The sequence below is a fragment of the Marmota marmota genome, unplaced genomic scaffold, assembly GCF_001458135.2.
Source record: "Marmota marmota marmota unplaced genomic scaffold, marMar, whole genome shotgun sequence".
Lineage (NCBI taxonomy): Eukaryota > Metazoa > Chordata > Mammalia > Rodentia > Sciuridae > Marmota > Marmota marmota.
Window position 1 is genome coordinate 10,558,522 of NW_026000068.1, and position 19,555 is coordinate 10,578,076.

Consider the following 19,555-nt stretch of genomic DNA (forward strand, 5'->3'; position numbering starts at 1 on the left):
TTGAATTTAAAAAAATCTTAATGTTTTTGTGCTGGGTCCTAGATAATTTCTACAAATTTATTTTTAAACTAACTAATGTTGATTTCAGTTATTCTTTAATTTATTGAACTGGTTCAATTAGTTTTGAATTCACTTATTTTATTTTTCTCTTTAGTTTCCTTTCAATGTGATTCTGATTCTATTCATATATTCAAGTATATGAATATATGAACCCAGGAATGCTTTGCCACTGAATATACCTTGTTGAAGGTTTTTGAGGTCTTCCAACTATATGTAAGTAATGATATCTCAAGGTTTTAATTCATTTTGTCTAATAAAAGCATATTTGATGTGATTTTATTTAAGTTTATTACTAAAGCATGAAAACATTTTATATTATATTTTGGGGATCTTTGCATTTCTTTCTATCTAATTGATTAAAGTAAGTACCTGAAGTTAAGCCTCTCCTCCAGGCTTAGGTGAGAGTGAGAGTTCTTTTTTCTATGGTTATCTGTTGTGAAACCTTGAAAGGAACAAGAATCTCAGAATTCATTGGTATGTGATTGTTCTTCTTTAATAAAATAATCCAGATTGCATTGATGTGCTAGAAGATAATCTTTTCCCCACATATTCAATACATATAGTTTTACTGATGTCCTGCAGACATTGAATTCAATACTCTGTTACAGATGAAGTACTGCAAAAAAGCTAGCCAAATCTCATTTTAAAACACAAGGCAAACTGGAGTGAACATAGATGATTCTTGCAGAACAAAGCAAAGAAAATAATTTCAACTTGTAAGAGCTCAGACACATTTATGCTTGCTTTAGGTTGATAATATTAGTTGGGAATTTAAATTGCTGAATTTGTGTCAAATAAATGGAATAGTATTATTTTTTTCTGTCTGTACTATGAAAACTCCAACCCCATCTGGCTTTGTTGGTACCGTGCAAATACAATGATGTTATATTAAAAAAAAAAAAAAAAACTTGAATTAGTAAATCAAAGTATCAGGTAGAGTCCAGTCAGAAAAAAAAAATAGAAGATGTGTTGAATAATAGAATAGAACAAAAGAGTATTGAGGAGTGAAAACATGGAAAAGGTGACAGCAGACATCCAGTGGCAACCAGTGTAAGCAATAACAGGAAGCTGTTGCCACCTCTAGGGGGAGGTGAGTTGTCCTGGGCCTGCATCCAAGGCTTCTGATGGAAATGAAAGCTGCAGATATGACTTGGCTACTTCCAAACTTGCTTCCTGGAGCAAAGAAGATGCGTGTTTCTCTCATCCTTCATCCTCAGTTGGCCCCAGTGCATTCCACTGCCTACCAAAAGAGTGGGAAAGAGTTGGTTAAGAGGGAACCAATCTGTGAGCAATCAGGCAAAACTCAGTCCAGTGGGAATATAAGAAAATGAAATTATACTATAATATTGACTTTCTGAAACTTTAATATGGGTTCAGATATTCCCCGAGGCGTGTTATTTGTAAGATCCCAAAATTAATGCCCCATAATTACCAAGCCCCTGGTTACTACATTTTCTTTAACTGCTGTTGCTATACATAAATAACATAATTAAATTAGAAAATGTGATTATGTTTATTATGAATCAATTCTGTATTTAACTTGAAAGTAAAATTAAATTTCACTCAAAAGTCCAGGTAAACTAATTGAGGAAAAAAATCAATTTGTATGTATGTATAAAGTGTGTGTAGTTGGTTTGAGGCATTCTTACATTAGAATGCCCTAGAGTTTTGTTGATAATTATAATACTCATGCCCTCTAATAACAATAGGCAACAATAACTAGTAGATTATTTTTCAAGATATTTTCTTCTGGCACTTTCTGAAAAGGCTAAGAAAAAACAAAGCTCCCAAATAACCACAAATATTAGTAGGGAGTAAAATCTATCATAGGCCAATTATTTAATTGGCTCATTTTCTCAAAGTTGGTGTCAGTTTACACTTTCTATACTGTTTTATCTGTGTTCTTCCTCACCTAAGGAAACCATTAAAGTCTAATTTGATGGGCTAGGTGATTTTTATCTCTCATTCATTAGTGAGACAAGATTTAGAAAATCATTAAATCTCTCCAAATATTTCTTAAACATTTAAATATGGGAAAGGATGTAGTAATCAAAATCATTTACCAGGAATCCCAGTTCCCCCTAGGAATGTATCATAGAAGATCATTCAACTCTCCAAAACCATGTGCAGATATTTACTAAAAGCTTGGATATAGTGATGAATATCAAGTAAAAAACCAAAGACACAAAGACATGATCAATCCACCACAATAACTGACAAACTCATCTTCGTTAAAATATGAAACTACTGTTCTGTAAAGTTAATGTCAACAGAATGAGAATACAAGTCAGAAACTGGGATAAAATATCGGCAAAGCACACATCTAATGAAGGACTGTATCCCAAATACACAACGAACTCTTAAAACTCCTCAATAAGATATCAATTTAATGAGGAAAAGAACCAAAGACCTGAAAGAATATTTCACCAAACAAGATACACAGATGCTCCACATCATGAGTCATCAAGAAATTGCAAATTCAAATCTCAGAGCCTACTACACATTCATCAAAATGTCAAAATATATAGAACCCCAACAAGAGGGATGCTGATGAGGACCTGAGACAACAAGAACTTGTGTTCATTGCCTGTGGAACACACAAAGTCAGAGCCACTTTGGAGGGCTGGCAGTTTCTTACAAAATGAAACACACCTTCACTATTCAACCCAGCAAGCACACTCCTTAGTATTTACTCAAGAGTGTTTTAACCTCATCGCCACACAAATACCTGCACTTCTTTCATAATTGCCAAGATTTGGAAGAAACAGATGTCCTTCAGTATGTAAATGGATAGAAAATGAGGTTCATCTAGACTACAAGATATCATAGACATCATTCAGCACTACAAAAGAATGAGCTATCAAGCCAGGAAAAGACATGAAAATCTTAAGTGCATGTTATTAGGTGAAAGTCAACCTGAGAATGTAGTGTACTGTATGATTCCAAACATGTGACATTTCATAAAAGACAAAGCTATGAGACAGTAAAAATGATTAGTGGTGGTCTGAGACTTTGAGTAGAAGACAAATGAAGACACAGAACACAGATTTTTAGGGCAGTAAAAATATATAACATTAAAATAGTTGATAAATGTCATTACACGCTAATAGAACCTAGAACATAAAGAATGAACCATAATGTAAATTGGAGTCTAGGTGATCTTGAATTTTCAATGCACATTCATTGGTTGTAACAAATGTATCACTCTGGCAGGGGATATTGCTAATAAGAGAGCTTACACATGTGTGAAGCAAGGGATATATAGGAAATAGCTGTACCTTTCTTTTTCGCTTTGAACATAAAATGGCTCTAAGAAAATGTCTTAGTAGAATGAATTAGACATAACATTCCTATGTTTATATATAAATATATGACTAGGGTAAATTGACATCATATTCAACAAGAATGGGATCCTAAATAGAATAAGTTATACTCCATGTATGTATAATATAATATATGCTACTATCATGTAGATCCAAAAAGAACACATAACCACACATACACATGCATACTGATTTATTAATTCAAGTATATCAGACTAGGTTAGCACATCATAGTACATCAGAATATTTATCCATAAGGCAGGAAACTTTGTTCCAATAATTTACATTAAAGTATTACTAGGTATGGTGGTGCATGCCTATAATCTTAGCTTCTTGGGAAGCTAAGACAGGAAGATTGCAAGCTCAAAGACAACTTTAGCAATTTAGTGATACTCTAAACAACTTTGTGAGACCCTGTCTCAAAATAAAAAATAAAAAGGGCTGGGAATGTGGCTTAGCAGTTAAATCCCCCTGGGTTCAATCCCCAGTACTGAAAAATAAATAAATTGGCATGTCTTCTTTCTGAATATTATCTTTAATTCTTCATTGACATTCATAATTCCTTATCAGAGTGCTATGAATGTTTAATGTATTGTCTATGTCCTATTACTGCCTTTGGGTTTCTATTCTTATTCAAACAAAATTATTAGTTTAATTTCACTTGTAATGTGGGAATTTGGTGTTTGAATAAATAATTAGTCATGGAAAAGCTGATATTTAAAAAAATGCACTTTATGAAGCTACTTATGTATGTTATACCCTTCTTATTCTGAAGGACTGATGGATGAGTTGTATACTATCATAAAATAATTCTATTCCCCTTCCAAAATTTTCTAAAATCTTTGCATATCAAGTAAGCTCCCTGAAAATGGAAAAAAAAATAGGTAGCTTTGGAAAAGACTTATTTGGAGAAAAGGAGATGCTCATAGTCCATATTAGAGATTTGGCAGGGCAGTAAATTAACATTAACAATAATATATACTTTCTAATAGAGCATCTTTGCACAAAGGAGCAGAATAGACACTGCTTATGACTGCTAATGGTCCTTCATATGTACTCATTCCAATACTTTACAAGTCCAGTTTTAACCATTATTTTTATTATTGTTACCTGCTTTAGTTAGTTTTTTCACTCCTGTTACTAAAGGACCCAACCAGAACAACTGTAGAGGAGGAAAGATTTATTTAGGCGGCCACAGTGTCAGAGGTCTTAGTCCATAGAGGGCCTACTCCATTCCTCCGGGTTGAGGTTAGGCAGGATGTCATAGCAGAAGAGTGTGGTATAGGGAAGTGGTTCACATGATGGTCAGATAGGAGACAGAGAGTGAGAGAGAGAGAGAGAGAGAGAGAGAGAGAGAGACCCCACTAGCCAGATACAAAGATATACCCTAAAGCCACTGTCCAATTCCCACCTCCTCCAACCACACCTCACCAATTCAGCTACCACTCATTAATCCTTATCAGGGGATTAAATCACTGATTGGGTTAAGACTCTTAGAGCCCGATCATTTCTCCTCTGAACCTTCTTGCATTGTCTCACATAGGAGCTTTTGGGGGACACTTCACATCCAAACCATAACATTACCCAACACAACCTTGTTAAAAGGTGTAATAAGACAAAGTGTGGGGGAGCTGGGGTTGTGGCTTAGCACTACAGCGTTCACCTAACATGTGCAAGGTGTTGGGCTGTATCCTCAACACCACATAAAAATAAATAAATAAAATAAAGGTATTGTGTCCAACTACAACTAAGAAAATGAAACAAAACAAAGAGGAGCTTTAGAATACCTTCACTCCTAAGGAAATGTCTGCCAAAGGTCACCTCTGCCACATGAGTCACAATGAAGGAAGTTCTTATTCAATCCTTGCAATTCTTTCTTTGTTCTTTGGCCAGATGTTTTTCTCACCCTCACTTTTTTCTTAGTTTGATCTTAGAGTGCAGGTAGATGAAGGACACAGGGTTGATGATACTATAGCAATCGATGCTTTCACTTTTTTGGTCTATGGGATTCACAAAAGAACAAATGGAGCTAAAATTTCCCTAAACTTAACTAAGAATGTTTTAAAATGTCTTATTTACCTAACTGGGAACCCTAAGAGAGTATTTGAAATAGAAACAAAGTGTTTTCATGGTATAAAAGGACTGTGAACAATTTTGGATCCAAAGTGAAAACTAAATTTTAGGGCGCTTTGAGGAGATTTTACTTTTGATTTATTCTGACTGAAGATGAAGAAAATCCTCACAAAAGAGGGTGAAATTTAAGCTAGCCTTGGAAGATGAGCAAGACTTTGACAAATGAAAATGTGTGGAAGAGCCTACTAGATATTCTGATATTAAAAAATGTGACAGTGCAACACTTTTGGCAGCTCTTTTTTTTTTTTATTAATGTCCTTTTCCTCCTGAGCTCCAGGGAGACATTTAGCAATTAATCTTCTGGTGCTGCAATGACATAGGCACATGTGATTAGAATTGTGAATAGCTCCGTGAGAAGATAAAAGATAAAACAGACAGAAGTGACAAGTCTAAGATCATAAAAGCAGCTGCTCACCAGAGATTAGATTGACCAAACTGTAGACTTCATTGTGGAGCCTTCAGTCACTGGACACCACCGGAATTCTTCCATTTGCTGCCCTGGTGGCATCTCAGGAGCAAAAAAAGCTGCAGAAGCTGCACCCTTTACTAACTAGACTCCATTCTGGAAATGCACTTTATCAAAGGAAGACAAATTAATTACTTCAATATTCAACTGAGAAAGAGATGGCTTTCACTTCCTTTCTAATGAATTCATTCATGTTTCTTCAAATTTGCATCAAGATTGATTCTATATTTTATCATCTTCAACAATTTCATTTTGCTCTTCCTACTATGAATCCCATCCAGGAATTTACATTTATGACAATATTCCAATTTTGATTTTGCCATATTTTTTGTTGGTATCATTGCATATTCAAAACATACTTATACAACCTAAATCTATTTTTTTTTCAGTGAAAATGCATGCCTTCAGTATAGCATATTTCTCCTTGGTTTTAGTATTTAGGAAATGTGCATGTTAATAATTATGAAAGCTCCAAAGTTTTGTGTTTTTTTTTTGTTTGTTTGTTTTGAGGCATGAGCAGAGCTTTATTTAGAGAAGCAGGAAAGCAAGGATTACTTACAATAAAGGGAAGAGGGAGTATGGATAATATCAGTATGAGAAGGCTAAAGAGTATTCTTGAGGAAAAGTGTTAAGTCAAGCTCAAATTATTATACCACTAATTGAAGCATTAAACCATATATAAACAAGTGTGTGTTCTCTATTCAGTTTTGCTAAGGGACCAAAATTCTGTACATACTCACGAAATAAGAATTTGAAAGAGGTGTGCTATGATGAGTGTTTGAGTCAGGATGAACGCCCATATTCAGACTGCATGGTCACTGTAGATAACAGTGGGTATTTGTAACAATTTGGAAAGGAAACTGGACTGCTCTCTGAGTTAGAAAAATAATTCTTAACGTCATTCTTATCTCCAAGAAAGCTTATTTGAAGTGTAGGTAAAGAATCTAAACTGACTAAACAACAGGAAACACGAATCAGCAACAGACTGTGATTGGTATATACTAATAATAAGAGAGTATGAAAATCGGGCCGTGACAAAGACAGCAGAAGTTCCAGAGGAAGAAAGCTCTACAGAGTCATGCACTTATAAGCATATTGCAGCCCAAAGTTGCAAACTTGTTGGCTTCAAGGATCAGCAATTGCATGAATTGTTAGAGCTTCCATAAAAATAAATAAATAAATAAATAAAGTTGAGAGAAGAAACACCGGAAAAAGGAGAAAGCAACATAGACAAATTCCCAAAATATTCATTCTAGTATCTGATAAAATTGCCTGATGTCTAAACTCAATTTTTCCAAAGAAGATCAGAGGTAAAACAACAAATATTAGACTAAAAATTATACTTAAAAAGATTTAAGCAACTTTCTAGAAATTAGAAAAATATTCTGGGATTTAATCCTGCCCAGTAAGAGGGGCTTCATAAATTTTCAATTGAATCCCTAGAAGAGGCAGAACATAGGTATATGGGCCACAAGTGAACCCAAGATATATGCCTAAGATAAAACTTCAAAAGGAAAGAGACTTACTTTGAAAAATCCGAAACCAAAAATTTCACAAAATCCACAATAATTGCTGGTAGTTTAATTGCCCTCTAAGGCAAAACCCAAGATAACTTCAGAGGAACATAATAAAAAAACGTTTATAATGTATCATCCACAATTTCCACTATGCACTAAAATATTAAAAATAAAGTACATATGGAGAAATAAAAAACATAAAAATGTGACCCTCAGTCAAATTAAAACCACAAAATACATGTTTTATTACTACAATGCAACCTCTCTAGATATCAAAAATTATATATAGATAAATCATGGTTAAAGCTATAGTAATGAATACAGTGTGGTACTGGATACATATATGGACAAATGGTAAAGAATAGATATCTTAGATCCTGGTGTACAGGTTTGTGGAAACTTGATTCAGGACACAAAAATGGAAACAAACACAGAAAGGTCCTATTTTCCAAAATTGATTCTATATCAGTAAAATTTTATATGGGAAAATGAATTTCAATGCCAAACATATGATATACAAAAATTGCTTAGTACAAAATTTAATGATTTTTTTATGTAAAAGACAAAACTGTAAATCTTATAGAAGGAAAAACAGCATGCTTTTGACTATGGGAATAGGCTGAGATATTAATGCAATATTTTTCCTGAATTTTAGTCAAAAATGAAAGACCATGTTAATATTATCTATTACATTTAACTTTTAAGATTTTCTCAAAGTTTGTGGAAAGTTCACCAGAAGACAAAATTAATAAGGAAAGAATTGTGAGCAATAGAATCAGAACAGCCATTTGCAACATGCTAAGTACCTAAATAGTTCATACCTAAAATATAGTTTAAATTTGCATAAACTAATAAATAAAAAATAAGAGCAACCTAATATAATAGTGGAAAGACAATTAACCAATAGAGATAATGCAAAATTATGAGTACATTTATCCAGAAATAATTCTTTACAATAAAGAAAAGCAAATGAATGTCACAATGGGATACTGATGCAAATACAGTAGCATGGCTAAAATGGTATAGACAAAACCAAGTCTTTATTTGAATGTTGCACAAGAACTCAGGGACTCTGCACATAGGAGAACAAACAGATTCAGCTATTTGAGAAAAAGCTCTATTGTCAAAAGTTAGTAAATCCAACACATGTATATCCCAAGTCGCAGCGCTTCTATGTACATATTCAATGAAAAATAATATTTATGTTCAAGGAGTTCTAATTGTAGTTGCCAAAATTAGAAGCAATTATTACTTTTTAACAATTTTATCTAGTTATATGAACACTTTTATAGGTTGACTATGATGTGGAATATTTACTTAACAAAGCATCAATCTATAAGGAGGATAAACAAATGCTTTCTGCATGTGGTAACATAAATAAAATTCATTAAAAATCTTAAGAAACAAAATCTAGAAACTGAAGAACGTGCTCTGTACAATTCACACATAAGAATTTGGAAAAGTGGCAAAAGTAAAAAACAGAACGAGAGATTAGGGTAGAGCTCTTTGCGGAGCAGTAGCCAATGCACAGAAATAATATGAAGCTTCTAGTACATTCTATGTTCTACTTCTTTGGTTATTGTTGTCCTTTGATATTTACTTTTTAATTTTTTTAATTTATATATGACAGCGGAATACATTACTCTTCTTATTACACATATAGAGCACAATTTTTCATATCTCTGGTTGTACACAATGTATATTCACACCAATTTGTGTCTTCATACCTGTACTTTGGATAATAATGATCATCACATTCCACCATTTTTAATAACCCCAGGCCCCTCCCTTTCCCTCTAGCCCCTCTACCCTATCGAGAGTTTGTTTATTCCTTTCATGCTCCCTCTCTCAGTCCCACTATGAATAAGCTTACTTATATCAAAGAAAACATTTGGCATTTGGTATTTTGGGATTGGCTAACATCACTTAGCATTGTCTTCTCTAACTCCATCCATTTGCCTGCAAACTCTATGATTTTATTCTCTTTTATTGCTGAGTAATATTCCATTGTGTATATAACCCACATTTATTTTTATCCATTCATCTATTGAAGGGCATCTAGGTTGGTTCCACAGTTTATCTATTGTGAGTTGTGCTGCTATAAACATTGATGTGGCTGTGTTTCTCTAGTATGCTGTTTTTAAGTCCTGGGGTATAGACTGAGAAGAGAGAGACCTGGGTCAAATATTTTCACATGTGGAAAAGTATGCTTATTTTTGCTTCACTGTGTTTGTATAGCATGCTTCAAATTTTTAAAGTTGATCTTATCAAGAATCTGTAAGAACATATGTCTACATGTTTGTACGCCTCAGTGACTTGAATTTAATTGTTAGAGAAGAAAATAACAACAATATAAAGACATCTGATAATTTTAAAAGACTGGATTAATTCATATCCCAGGTGCAGCCTGTTTTTGTGCACAACACCCTTGGATTGATGAATATTTCAGGTCTCTGCAACCTTGGGAAGTTGGATCACAACTGAAACCCAGAACCCTAGGAAAACTGCTTTCATCACTATGATCAAGGCAATGAAGACATTCATGTGAGGTGAACTTGCCCAAGCTGCCTACCTGCCCACACAATCTCATGATGACCCTCCTAGCCCGAGTTTCACCTTGATGTCTGAAAATGATTTAGCATAACCATGTAGAAGAAATGAGTGATTTGGTTTCTGAGGCTAGAAGAAAGTCAGGCAAAGAGGGTGAGTCCAAGGTTAATATATTTGATTTTCAACAAGCAACTATGAGAGCAAAAGACTGGGATGAGTTGGCCCTAAAAATCAAGACATGACAAATTGTGAGTCAGTGAAATTTCCTAAGTGTGTGATGGAATGGCTTTTGAAGACTCTTTTCTGGAAAGATTTAAATAAAATTTAATATTAGTTTCAGGAATTTTATTAAAAAGTATATAATGCCAAATGTCTTCTTTGATATAAGGAGAGTAACTAAGAACCTAGTAGGGTCGAAGAGCATGAGAAGAAGATCAACATTAAACAGAGATGAGAGGTGGGAGGGAAAGGGAGAGAGAAGGGAAATTGCATGGAAATGGAAGGAGACCCTCAGAGTTATACAAAAGTACATACAAGAGGAAGTGAGGGGAAAGGGAAAAATAATACAAGGGGGACAAATGAATGTCAGTAGAGGGGGCAGAGAGAGAAGAGGGGAGGGGAGGGGAGGGGAGGGGAGGGGGGATAGTAGAGGATAGGAAAGGCAGCAGAACACAACAGACACTAGTATGGCAATATGTAAATCAATGGATGTGTAACTGATGTGATTCTGCAATCTGTATATGGGGTAAAAATGGGAGCTCATAACCCACTTGAATCAAAGTGTGAAATTTGATATATCAAGAACTATGTAATGTTTTGAACAGCCGACAATAAAAAATAAAAAAAAAAAGAAAGAAAAAAAAGTATATAAATGCCATCTTCTTATTTTTAGTTTTCTAACCTATAAATTTTTTTCTTGGAATATGAAAATGAAGCTGAAATATTCACTATGTGTACTGTTACATTTCTGTAAAGCTATTTTGTCTATACTTTGACAATAAGTAGATATACATTTATGTGTTATATATATGTATATACATATATATTACATACGTAATATGTGTACATTCATACAAATACATATTTCTGACAGTGAACTACCTGAATATTCCCATTTGTACCAACTCTTAAAATGAATTCATAAATAATAAACTAGCACTTCTTCAGTTTAATGAGTATTCATAGGATCCCATGGCAAATTATGGCCTTCTGTTACATTCAATTCTAACATTTGCATTTAAATACAATATTTTGCATTTAATATCTTCTCTTTGCTGTAACAAAAAATAAGGCCACATTGAAATCTTGGAAAATATAATTGTAAAAACTAAACAAAAAGTACAATTTTTCTCTGTAAAAACTATTAACAAGCTTTAGACAAAACTAATGCCATTTTTTTTTTCAAACAAAGAATGGAAATTTGTATTGGATAATTTCCTTTCTTGTTTTGAAAATGTGCCCTAAAATTGTAGTAATAATACAATGATGACATTTGCAAGTAAATGGGTGGAACTGGAGAATATCATCCTAAGTGAGATAAGCCAGTCCCAAAAAATCAAAGTCTTTTTTCTGATATGTCAATGCTAATTTCACAATAAGAGGAGTTGTGTTAGGGAAGACTAAAAGTACTTTGGATTAGACAAAAGGAAATGAAGGGAAGGGAAGGGGAATGGGAATAGGAAAGGTAGTAGTATGAAATAGACATCACTATCCTATGTGCAAACATGAGTTCACAACCAATGTGATTCTACATCATATACAACCAGAAGAATGGGAAATTATACTCCGTATATGTAAAATTTATCAAAATATATTCTACTATCATGTATAATTAATTATAATAAATTAAAACATGAAAAAAGGCTTGAAACGGTAGCTACCGTGTCATAGTTAAAAGACATCAATTGTTGTTGGACAAAGAGTGAGGGTTTTAGCTATGGACTGTGCATCAATCCCCCCCACTCCCAGCCCCCCATGGAGAAAGGCATTTGATTATCCTGTTTTCACTTTCAAAGGTCAACAGCCTTCAGTAGGATGAGCACTCAAAAACTGTACTTCTCTGGACAAGCAAAGAAAGTAACACCTTTTTGATTATGCCAGTTTGAAAGGAATGAATAACTTTAAAAGAAAGAAATGCTCTTTAATTGTAAAACAGGCTTTGAAAAGTGCAATGGAATGTTTCAGGTTTTATCAAAAACTTCAGCTACCCCGGGAACCTGAAAGGTAAGGAACAATTTTTAGAGAGCAAAGGAAGATATGTGAGGTGAATTTATCTAGCTTTAAATCATATCTGGGATTAATGAAATGGATTAAACAATAGCAGGACATATTTTACTTAATCTTTTTTTTTGGGGGGGGGGTGTTGTTTGTCTTTCGTTCATGCATGTATGATACTAAGTAAATTTTCAAAATTTTACTTGGCTCTTTGTAACATATTTTCTGTGGTTAAATAAATAGTAGATTTTCTAGAACCAATCTACATTACATCAATTTTCTGTGTTCTTGATTCTTACTGAAGGATCACTGAATGAAATTTTGGAAATTGTGGCATTTGTCAGTTGGGGAAGACCTATTTAGTGGTTTGTAGTACTTCTACTGTGATCCCTAGTTGCAAGAGGTCAACTTACGAAAACATTGTTGAAATTCCCAGCACCTCAGTTCTAACCAATGCCTCCCTGTCACCTGTGGATGTCCAATTATTTAATAGTCATATGCATATTGCTTATCATAAACCAAGCAGGTTCAAAACACTTTATGTGTTATTAATCAATAAAAAAATCCTTGGAGGAACATACTAATGCAGAATCCGTTACAAATATTAACAAACTGAGGCTCAAAGACATACCCAGACACATTAGTGTAGATCATAAATAAGAAAGCCAGTGTTCAAATTGTTTCAAAGTGATAATAATACAACAGAAAAATCTCAGGTAAACATAGTTTTTAATATCAAATACTATTTGTATAGTCCAGCAGAAATTGGAAAAATCTTAACATTCTTCATCTACAGGCCTAATATATTTTATAACATATGATTATATTTTAATATCATGTTTCATGATAAGAAGAAGATACCATGAAAGCTACTAAAATGTAAATAAATAATTGGAAATAAGGTCATCTAATAAATACATAGAATTTAAACATGCTGTGCCCTATTGCTATAAACATTATTCTTTTGATTTATTTATAGGTATTCATTCTAAAACACAAGGAAATTTAGGTTTATAAAAGGGTTGCAAAATGTATTTAAGCAGAGTCAAATTTAGCCATCTTCCAGGTATTTTTGATGTGTAAAGATTGTGATATGGACTCTTTTGTCAGGGGAGTTATATCTTCTTTGGGACAATATGGAACCCTGAATGACTAAAAGACAAGGAAACAGCGTACAGATAATTTTTGAGGTCTACCTTCAGACCATCCTCTGGGCTTCTATATGTACTACATATGTAGTTCTACCCTAATCACTGTTCTGAGAACAGAGGATGGATTCCTCACTGCTAGGAAGATTTACAGGGTCTGGGGATGTAGTTCTCTGCTAAAGCACTTGCTCTGTGTTCACAAAGCCCCGGGTTGGATTCTGCATACCACATAACAACCGCAACAACAACCACAACAACAACAGCAAAAACAACAACAACAGCAATAACAAGAAATCTAGCCTGGGAATAAAAAAGACATTTCTAGCTGGCCTTTATCTGCTTTAGAGATTGCAACTGGCATAAAATGACTTCACAAATATGTAAAAGATACAATGTGTGTGGAGACAGGCCATCACAGAGAAGAGATCAACATGGACAAGCATTCAAGGTTTCTAGAATACATCATCCATTTAATATAAAAATGACAGGAGAATTCAAATAAAACAGCATCCTTGGGCTGGGGATGTGGCTCAGATGGTAACACGTTTGCCTGGCATGTGCGGGGCGATGGGTTTGATCCTCAGCACTACATTAAAAAAAATAAAATAAAGGTGTTGTGTCCACCAAAAACTGAAAAATAAAATATTAAAAAAATTTCTCTCTCTCTCTCTCTCTCTCTCTCTCTCTCTCTCTTTCTCTCTCTCTCTCTCTTTTCTCTCTTAAAAAAAAAGAGCATCCTCTTTCTTTTTGTTAAGACCTAAATACAGGAATATGAAAGCCTTGGTTACAATGACCAGTGTGTTGGGAGTAAGACAGGAGAGCCAAGGCAGTGACGCTAGAGCTCCCGGGAATATAGACAATGCTCGAGAGCTATTTGTTGGCTAAATAAATTCATGAAGGATTTCAATGGCAAATGGAGAGATTCAAAAGCATTATCTGAAGTTAATTATAGAAAGAGATACAATTTATTTCAGATATTTTCTAATAAAGTATCATATTTTTATTTTTCATGATGCCAAAACAAAACCTTTCAGGATAAATAAATATTTTCATAGGTTACAAATTAGAAAATTCAGATGTACAGCAGGTACTTGGGATGTCTGAGGCTGCAGTTCAATTTCTGGCACGGAAAGCAAGCAAGAGAAAGAGAGAGAGGGAGGGAGAGAGGGAGAAAGACAAAGGAAAGAAAGGGGAAAAGAAAGTAAGAAAGGAAGATAAAGAGGAAAAGAAAAAGAAAGAAAGAGGGAAGGATGGGGGTAGATAAAGAGAATTATGGTTTGGATCTAAGATGTTAATCCCCGCAATGTTTCTGTGTTAGTGCAGGAATATTTGGAGGTGAATTCATTAGATTATATGGGCTATAACCTAATTGGTCCATCCTGGTTTGAATGGACTCACTGGATGGTAACTGCAGGCGGATGGTAACTGTGGCTGCAGGAGGTGGGTCCTTGGGACATGCCCTGGGAGGCTGCATCTTCCCAGTGGTCCTTTTCCCTCTCTCCCTCTGCTTCCTGACTTCGTGTGCACAGATTCTCCACCACCTCCTTCCACTCTGATGTTCCCCTTACCTTGGGTTCAGAGCAGTGGAGCCCATTGACCATGGACCGAACCTCTGAACCATGAGCCAAAATAACCTGTTTTCTCTAAATCGTTCCCAGGTATCTTGATCACAGCAACAAAAATCCGACTGACACAAAAAGAAAATAAAGGGACATACCTGATGTCATGCATGCCATTCCCACCATTGGTGCTGTACACTCACATCAAGAGGAGCCCTGGAAGTGCCAAAACATCATGCAAAGCAAGGTTAATACTTCAAGAGCCCATATATTAAATGATTTTTGGTAAATTTTGTGTTCTAATTGAGATTCCTCATCTTCACTTAAAATACATATTTTTTCCTCTGAAGTTTTTTTTTTTTTTTTCTGCTGTTTTCTAGAGGAGAAATAGCTTGCTCTTTCAACAAAGGCTTCACTAAGTTTTTAAATATTTGAAACAAATACTACCTGATTTTTTTTAATTACACTAGAGTCCAAGTCCCTATATATAACTATGTCAATGTTCTTGAAAATGAAAAACTTATTTTTTTCCTAAAAAATCAGACAGTTGGTTTTAATCCTGCACTAAACTGCAAAGCATAATTATCTTGATGAATGGTTTTTCTCAGAAGCCTGGTAATAACTCAGGGGTGAGAATGGCTAATGAGTAAACCACATTAACCTACATTGAACATTTCTCTTAAGAAATGAGATTGTGATTTCAATAGGGATTACAGTCATCAGGTCTGAATGTCCTTAAATCATTATCAACATAACCCTCATGCATAACCTCTGTGGTAGCACAATAACAGCAATTGCAAGGCTATAATGTGACAGTGGTCTTTAAGGTCCCACCACCCTCTCCCTCAATTTCATCAGTGTTGCAAAATGAGAATTTTAGACTACCTGTATTTGACTCTTTGTCCTCAGTTTGCAATTATTCTTGTTTAAGCCACCCAGTCTGTTATTTTGTTACAATAGACCGAGCTGATGAAGACACTTCCTGTTACTCTACATGCAGCTATTGTTTAGCTCGAAAAACTTAGGCAGTAACTTTTTGTTGTATTTGGTGACAATTTGTGAATACGATTCAGTTTGAATAAGTTTCTGGGAGCCAAGGTTAAGATGAATTAGAACCCAATGTACAAGATTTTTATGTGTGTGTGTGTGTGTGTGTGTGTTATGTATATCAGTGCTAGTTGAGAGAGGTCTCTGTAGTATTTAGATGCTATTTTAATCTGAATAATCTGAATATCTAAGTAGGCCACTGGACCCTGCCAGCTGAAGCCAAAACTTTAGGCAGTAGCAGAGTAGAATAAAATAAAATGCATCTTATTTACCTAGTGAAGCTTTTAAATGTGAGCAGACCTGTTATATCTGCTCATAAAGCTACAGCTGTGAATGACACAGAAATGACAAGGTTTGCCACAGCAAAGAGTAGAGGAGCACCTCCCCAGGTGAGAGGTCCTGCTGACCTTTCCACAGGGGGTCATGCAGTGCTGAGCGACAGGGCAAATCTTTCTCTCTTCTCCCATCTAAAATTCTGCTGTGAATAATGAGGGTGGACCTGACCTTCTGCGCCATGATAATGATGAACACATAATGAGCTTTGGGGGATTCTTTCAGTAGAATGTGGAATGGAATAAAAAGGCATTAGTCCCATAAACATCAGGTTGTGCCCTTTTGCTTTAGCGTGTGGTTTATTTGGATTCATGGGCTTCAGTCAACCCAAGTTGCAGGGAAGAACAGAAAAAAGAATAAATTGTAGTGTCTATTGAAGGAAGTAGAAAGGAGGCAAGTAGATATACCCTAATTTTTTTGCCCCAATTTTTTAAGTATTCAAGAGGCTAAATCATCTGGATAATTAATTCAATAGCTTAATATGACTAATTTTTCTTCTTTACAACTTAGGTCATAAAGAATTAACATCTTAAAATTGAACAAAATTGAATGTTTCTAACCTAAGTTTTCTGTGAATAGTAATAAATAATATTTCTAGTTAATGAAATACCACAAAGACTCCCCTTATTTTTTCTGTAAATACATGGGAATTAAATTTTGGACCATAGCTAAATAACTCAGTGTATTGAGAACAAGGAAATGTGAATAATTCTGTTTGGTAATTTATTTTTTCATAATAATGCATGAAAATTTGAAAATACCACAAGATGTTAGGAATATTGATTATTTAGAAACATAATGTATAAAAATCATGTTTCAAGAATGAAGTGATTTTCCAAATAAAATATATTTAATCAATTCTTAAGGCATGCACACAAATTTACATTTTAAAATCAAATATCTATATTTTCAGTGAAAGTGGTGAATACTGAATTATTCAGAAAGTAGCTTCAATTTTCCACTTCAGTTTCCACTTGTTGATAACATACAAATTGAATTTCTTCTGGACCATAATTGTCCACATGAAATATATATTTAGGCATGGGTATACACAATACATACCTAAAATAAGGGTGCAGGGTGAACATTTGGGGTATTACATACAAAATAACTTCCTCTGATCATGTGAATATGCTGTATCAGAACAATAATCTCTGAATATACTACTTTAAAATATTAAAATGAAAAGAAATAAATTTTCAAAGAAAATAATGGTAAGTTTTTTTTTGTTGTTGTTGTTTTTATCTTACCCATTTAATTGATCCTGGTTCAGATCAAAATAACATATTTGACATTCTGTATTTCAAGTTGAGTAACATGTAGACATTACCATCTAAGGCAATATTTCAAACATGATATTTTTAAACTTCACATCCCACTTCAGTGAATAATATTTTTTCCTATTGTTTCATATATTTCATAATCTAATTGACTATGGGATCCATAAAAGCAAGAGCAGAATGCACCTATACATTGCTATCCCAGGCAAGAAAGAAGCCACAACCAGTATTGACTGATAGGGGAGTTCAGTCTAGAACCTCAAAATGAGATCAAGCAGACCCACCCTTCAGTGCCATTCCTCTCTCTCTCTCTCTCTCTCTCTCTCTCTCTCTCTCTTTTTGAGGGGGTCAAAACTGTGGATTGAATCCAGGAACTCTCAATCATTGAGCCACATTCCTAACCCTTTCTGTTTTATTTTTTTAAATTTTAAGTGTCACAAAATTGCTTAGGGCCTCACTAAGTGGCTGAGGCTGACTTTGAACTTGTGATCCTCCTGCCTCAGCTTCCTGAGTTGTTGGGATTAGAGAAGTGAGCCACCCCACCCAGCACCTATCCTCATTTTTTTAAATTGTGGTAATATATACATATAAATAAATTTTACTATTTTATCATTTTTAACTGTAAAGTTCAAGGACATTAATTTTCCTACCAGTATTCTATAACTATCACTATCTTTTTTTCACAAAATTTATCATACCGCTAACAAAAATTCTGTTTTCACCAGTCAAAAATTTCTCATGTCCTGTTTCCTAATTGTGGGCAATTTCTCATCTATTTTCTATCTTTAAAAATATACTTATTCCAGATATTTTATATAAGTGCAAAAATGTCTTTAAATTTCAATTTCTTTTTTATTTCCATCAGCTATTCATACCCATGTTCTACAGTGGTTGACAAGAACTCCCCAGGTACAGAGCCCATCCAAGGGAATACCTTGCTCTCTGCCATCACATGATGCTCCAGACTTGGAAGAATTTGACCAACTTTCTTCAAGAGAGAAGCTGTCTACACCCATGGTCTTCTGAAAGACAGACTGATCATTCTCTATTAGACTAACATCCACTGAATTGGAAGCAGTTAAATGTATTGCTTCTTCCAAAGATTTTTAAGTTTGTCCATGAAACATTTTAAAGTTTCTTCTAGATGTAGTTGTTACTTCAATTTAGAAATAAGTTGCATATAATAGAAATTTTGACACCATGATCAACTATAGAGACCTGTTGCTTCAAGAGATCTTATCTTTATAAAAAATATCACTCGAGACAAACTGTGGTTTCCTGTATAAGCCTGCCCCTTCTTCCTGTATTTTTTCCTGAGTGATTTTTTATTATTGCAAGAAAATACACATAATGTAAAATATAACATCTCTACCATTTTAACTATTGTAAAAAGTTCAAATCAATGACATTAGATAGATACACAATTGTACAACCTTCACGATTATCTATTCCAGAACATTTTTTTATTATCCCAAGAAGAACCCCCAAATCCATTAAATAAGCTATCCTCATCCCAAGGTAACCATTAATCTACTTTCTGTCTTTGGGTTTACCTACTTTAGATAGTTGAAATAAATGGAATTGTACAACTTTGGGCCTTTTATGACTATGTCTTTCACTTAGCATTGGTTTTCAAGGCTTACCCTATTTTAACATGTGTCAGAACTTCTTTTTATGATGGAACTAGATATTGTTACATGGATAGATCACATTTGGGGGAGCAGTGTGTATCAGCACAAGATTGATCTGATCAGTTTTCTGATAGCCACATTCCCATTAAGTCTCTGCCTTCTTGGGTGTAAGCATTGCTCCTGTTGGATGTGTTTGTCAAAAGGAAAAAAAGTGATATATTTAAACTTCACATCCCACTTCAGTGAATAATATCCCTGAAGCTTCACACTTAAAACCCAATCAACTGGAACCTG

At 34.3% G+C, this 19,555-nt stretch overlaps 2 long non-coding RNA genes across 3 annotated transcripts; one reads left to right on the top strand and one right to left on the bottom strand.

The window, feature by feature from the left end:
* Positions 1 to 601: 601 nt before the first annotated feature.
* LOC125619972 lies at positions 602 to 15,798 on the bottom strand. 2 transcript variants are annotated; one of them, XR_007351548.1, is made up of 3 exons: positions 15,129 to 15,798; positions 5,932 to 6,089; positions 602 to 1,300 (listed from the first exon to the last, which is right to left on the bottom strand). It is a non-coding gene; the product is annotated as an uncharacterized LOC125619972 (long non-coding RNA). The 2 variants fall into 2 exon arrangements; XR_007351549.1 differs by lacking the exon at positions 5,932 to 6,089.
* Positions 11,689 to 19,216, top strand: LOC125619971. Its single transcript, XR_007351547.1, has 3 exons — positions 11,689 to 12,272; positions 15,070 to 15,217; positions 18,496 to 19,216. It is a non-coding gene; the product is annotated as an uncharacterized LOC125619971 (long non-coding RNA).
* The last annotated feature ends 339 nt before the right edge of the window (positions 19,217 to 19,555 follow it).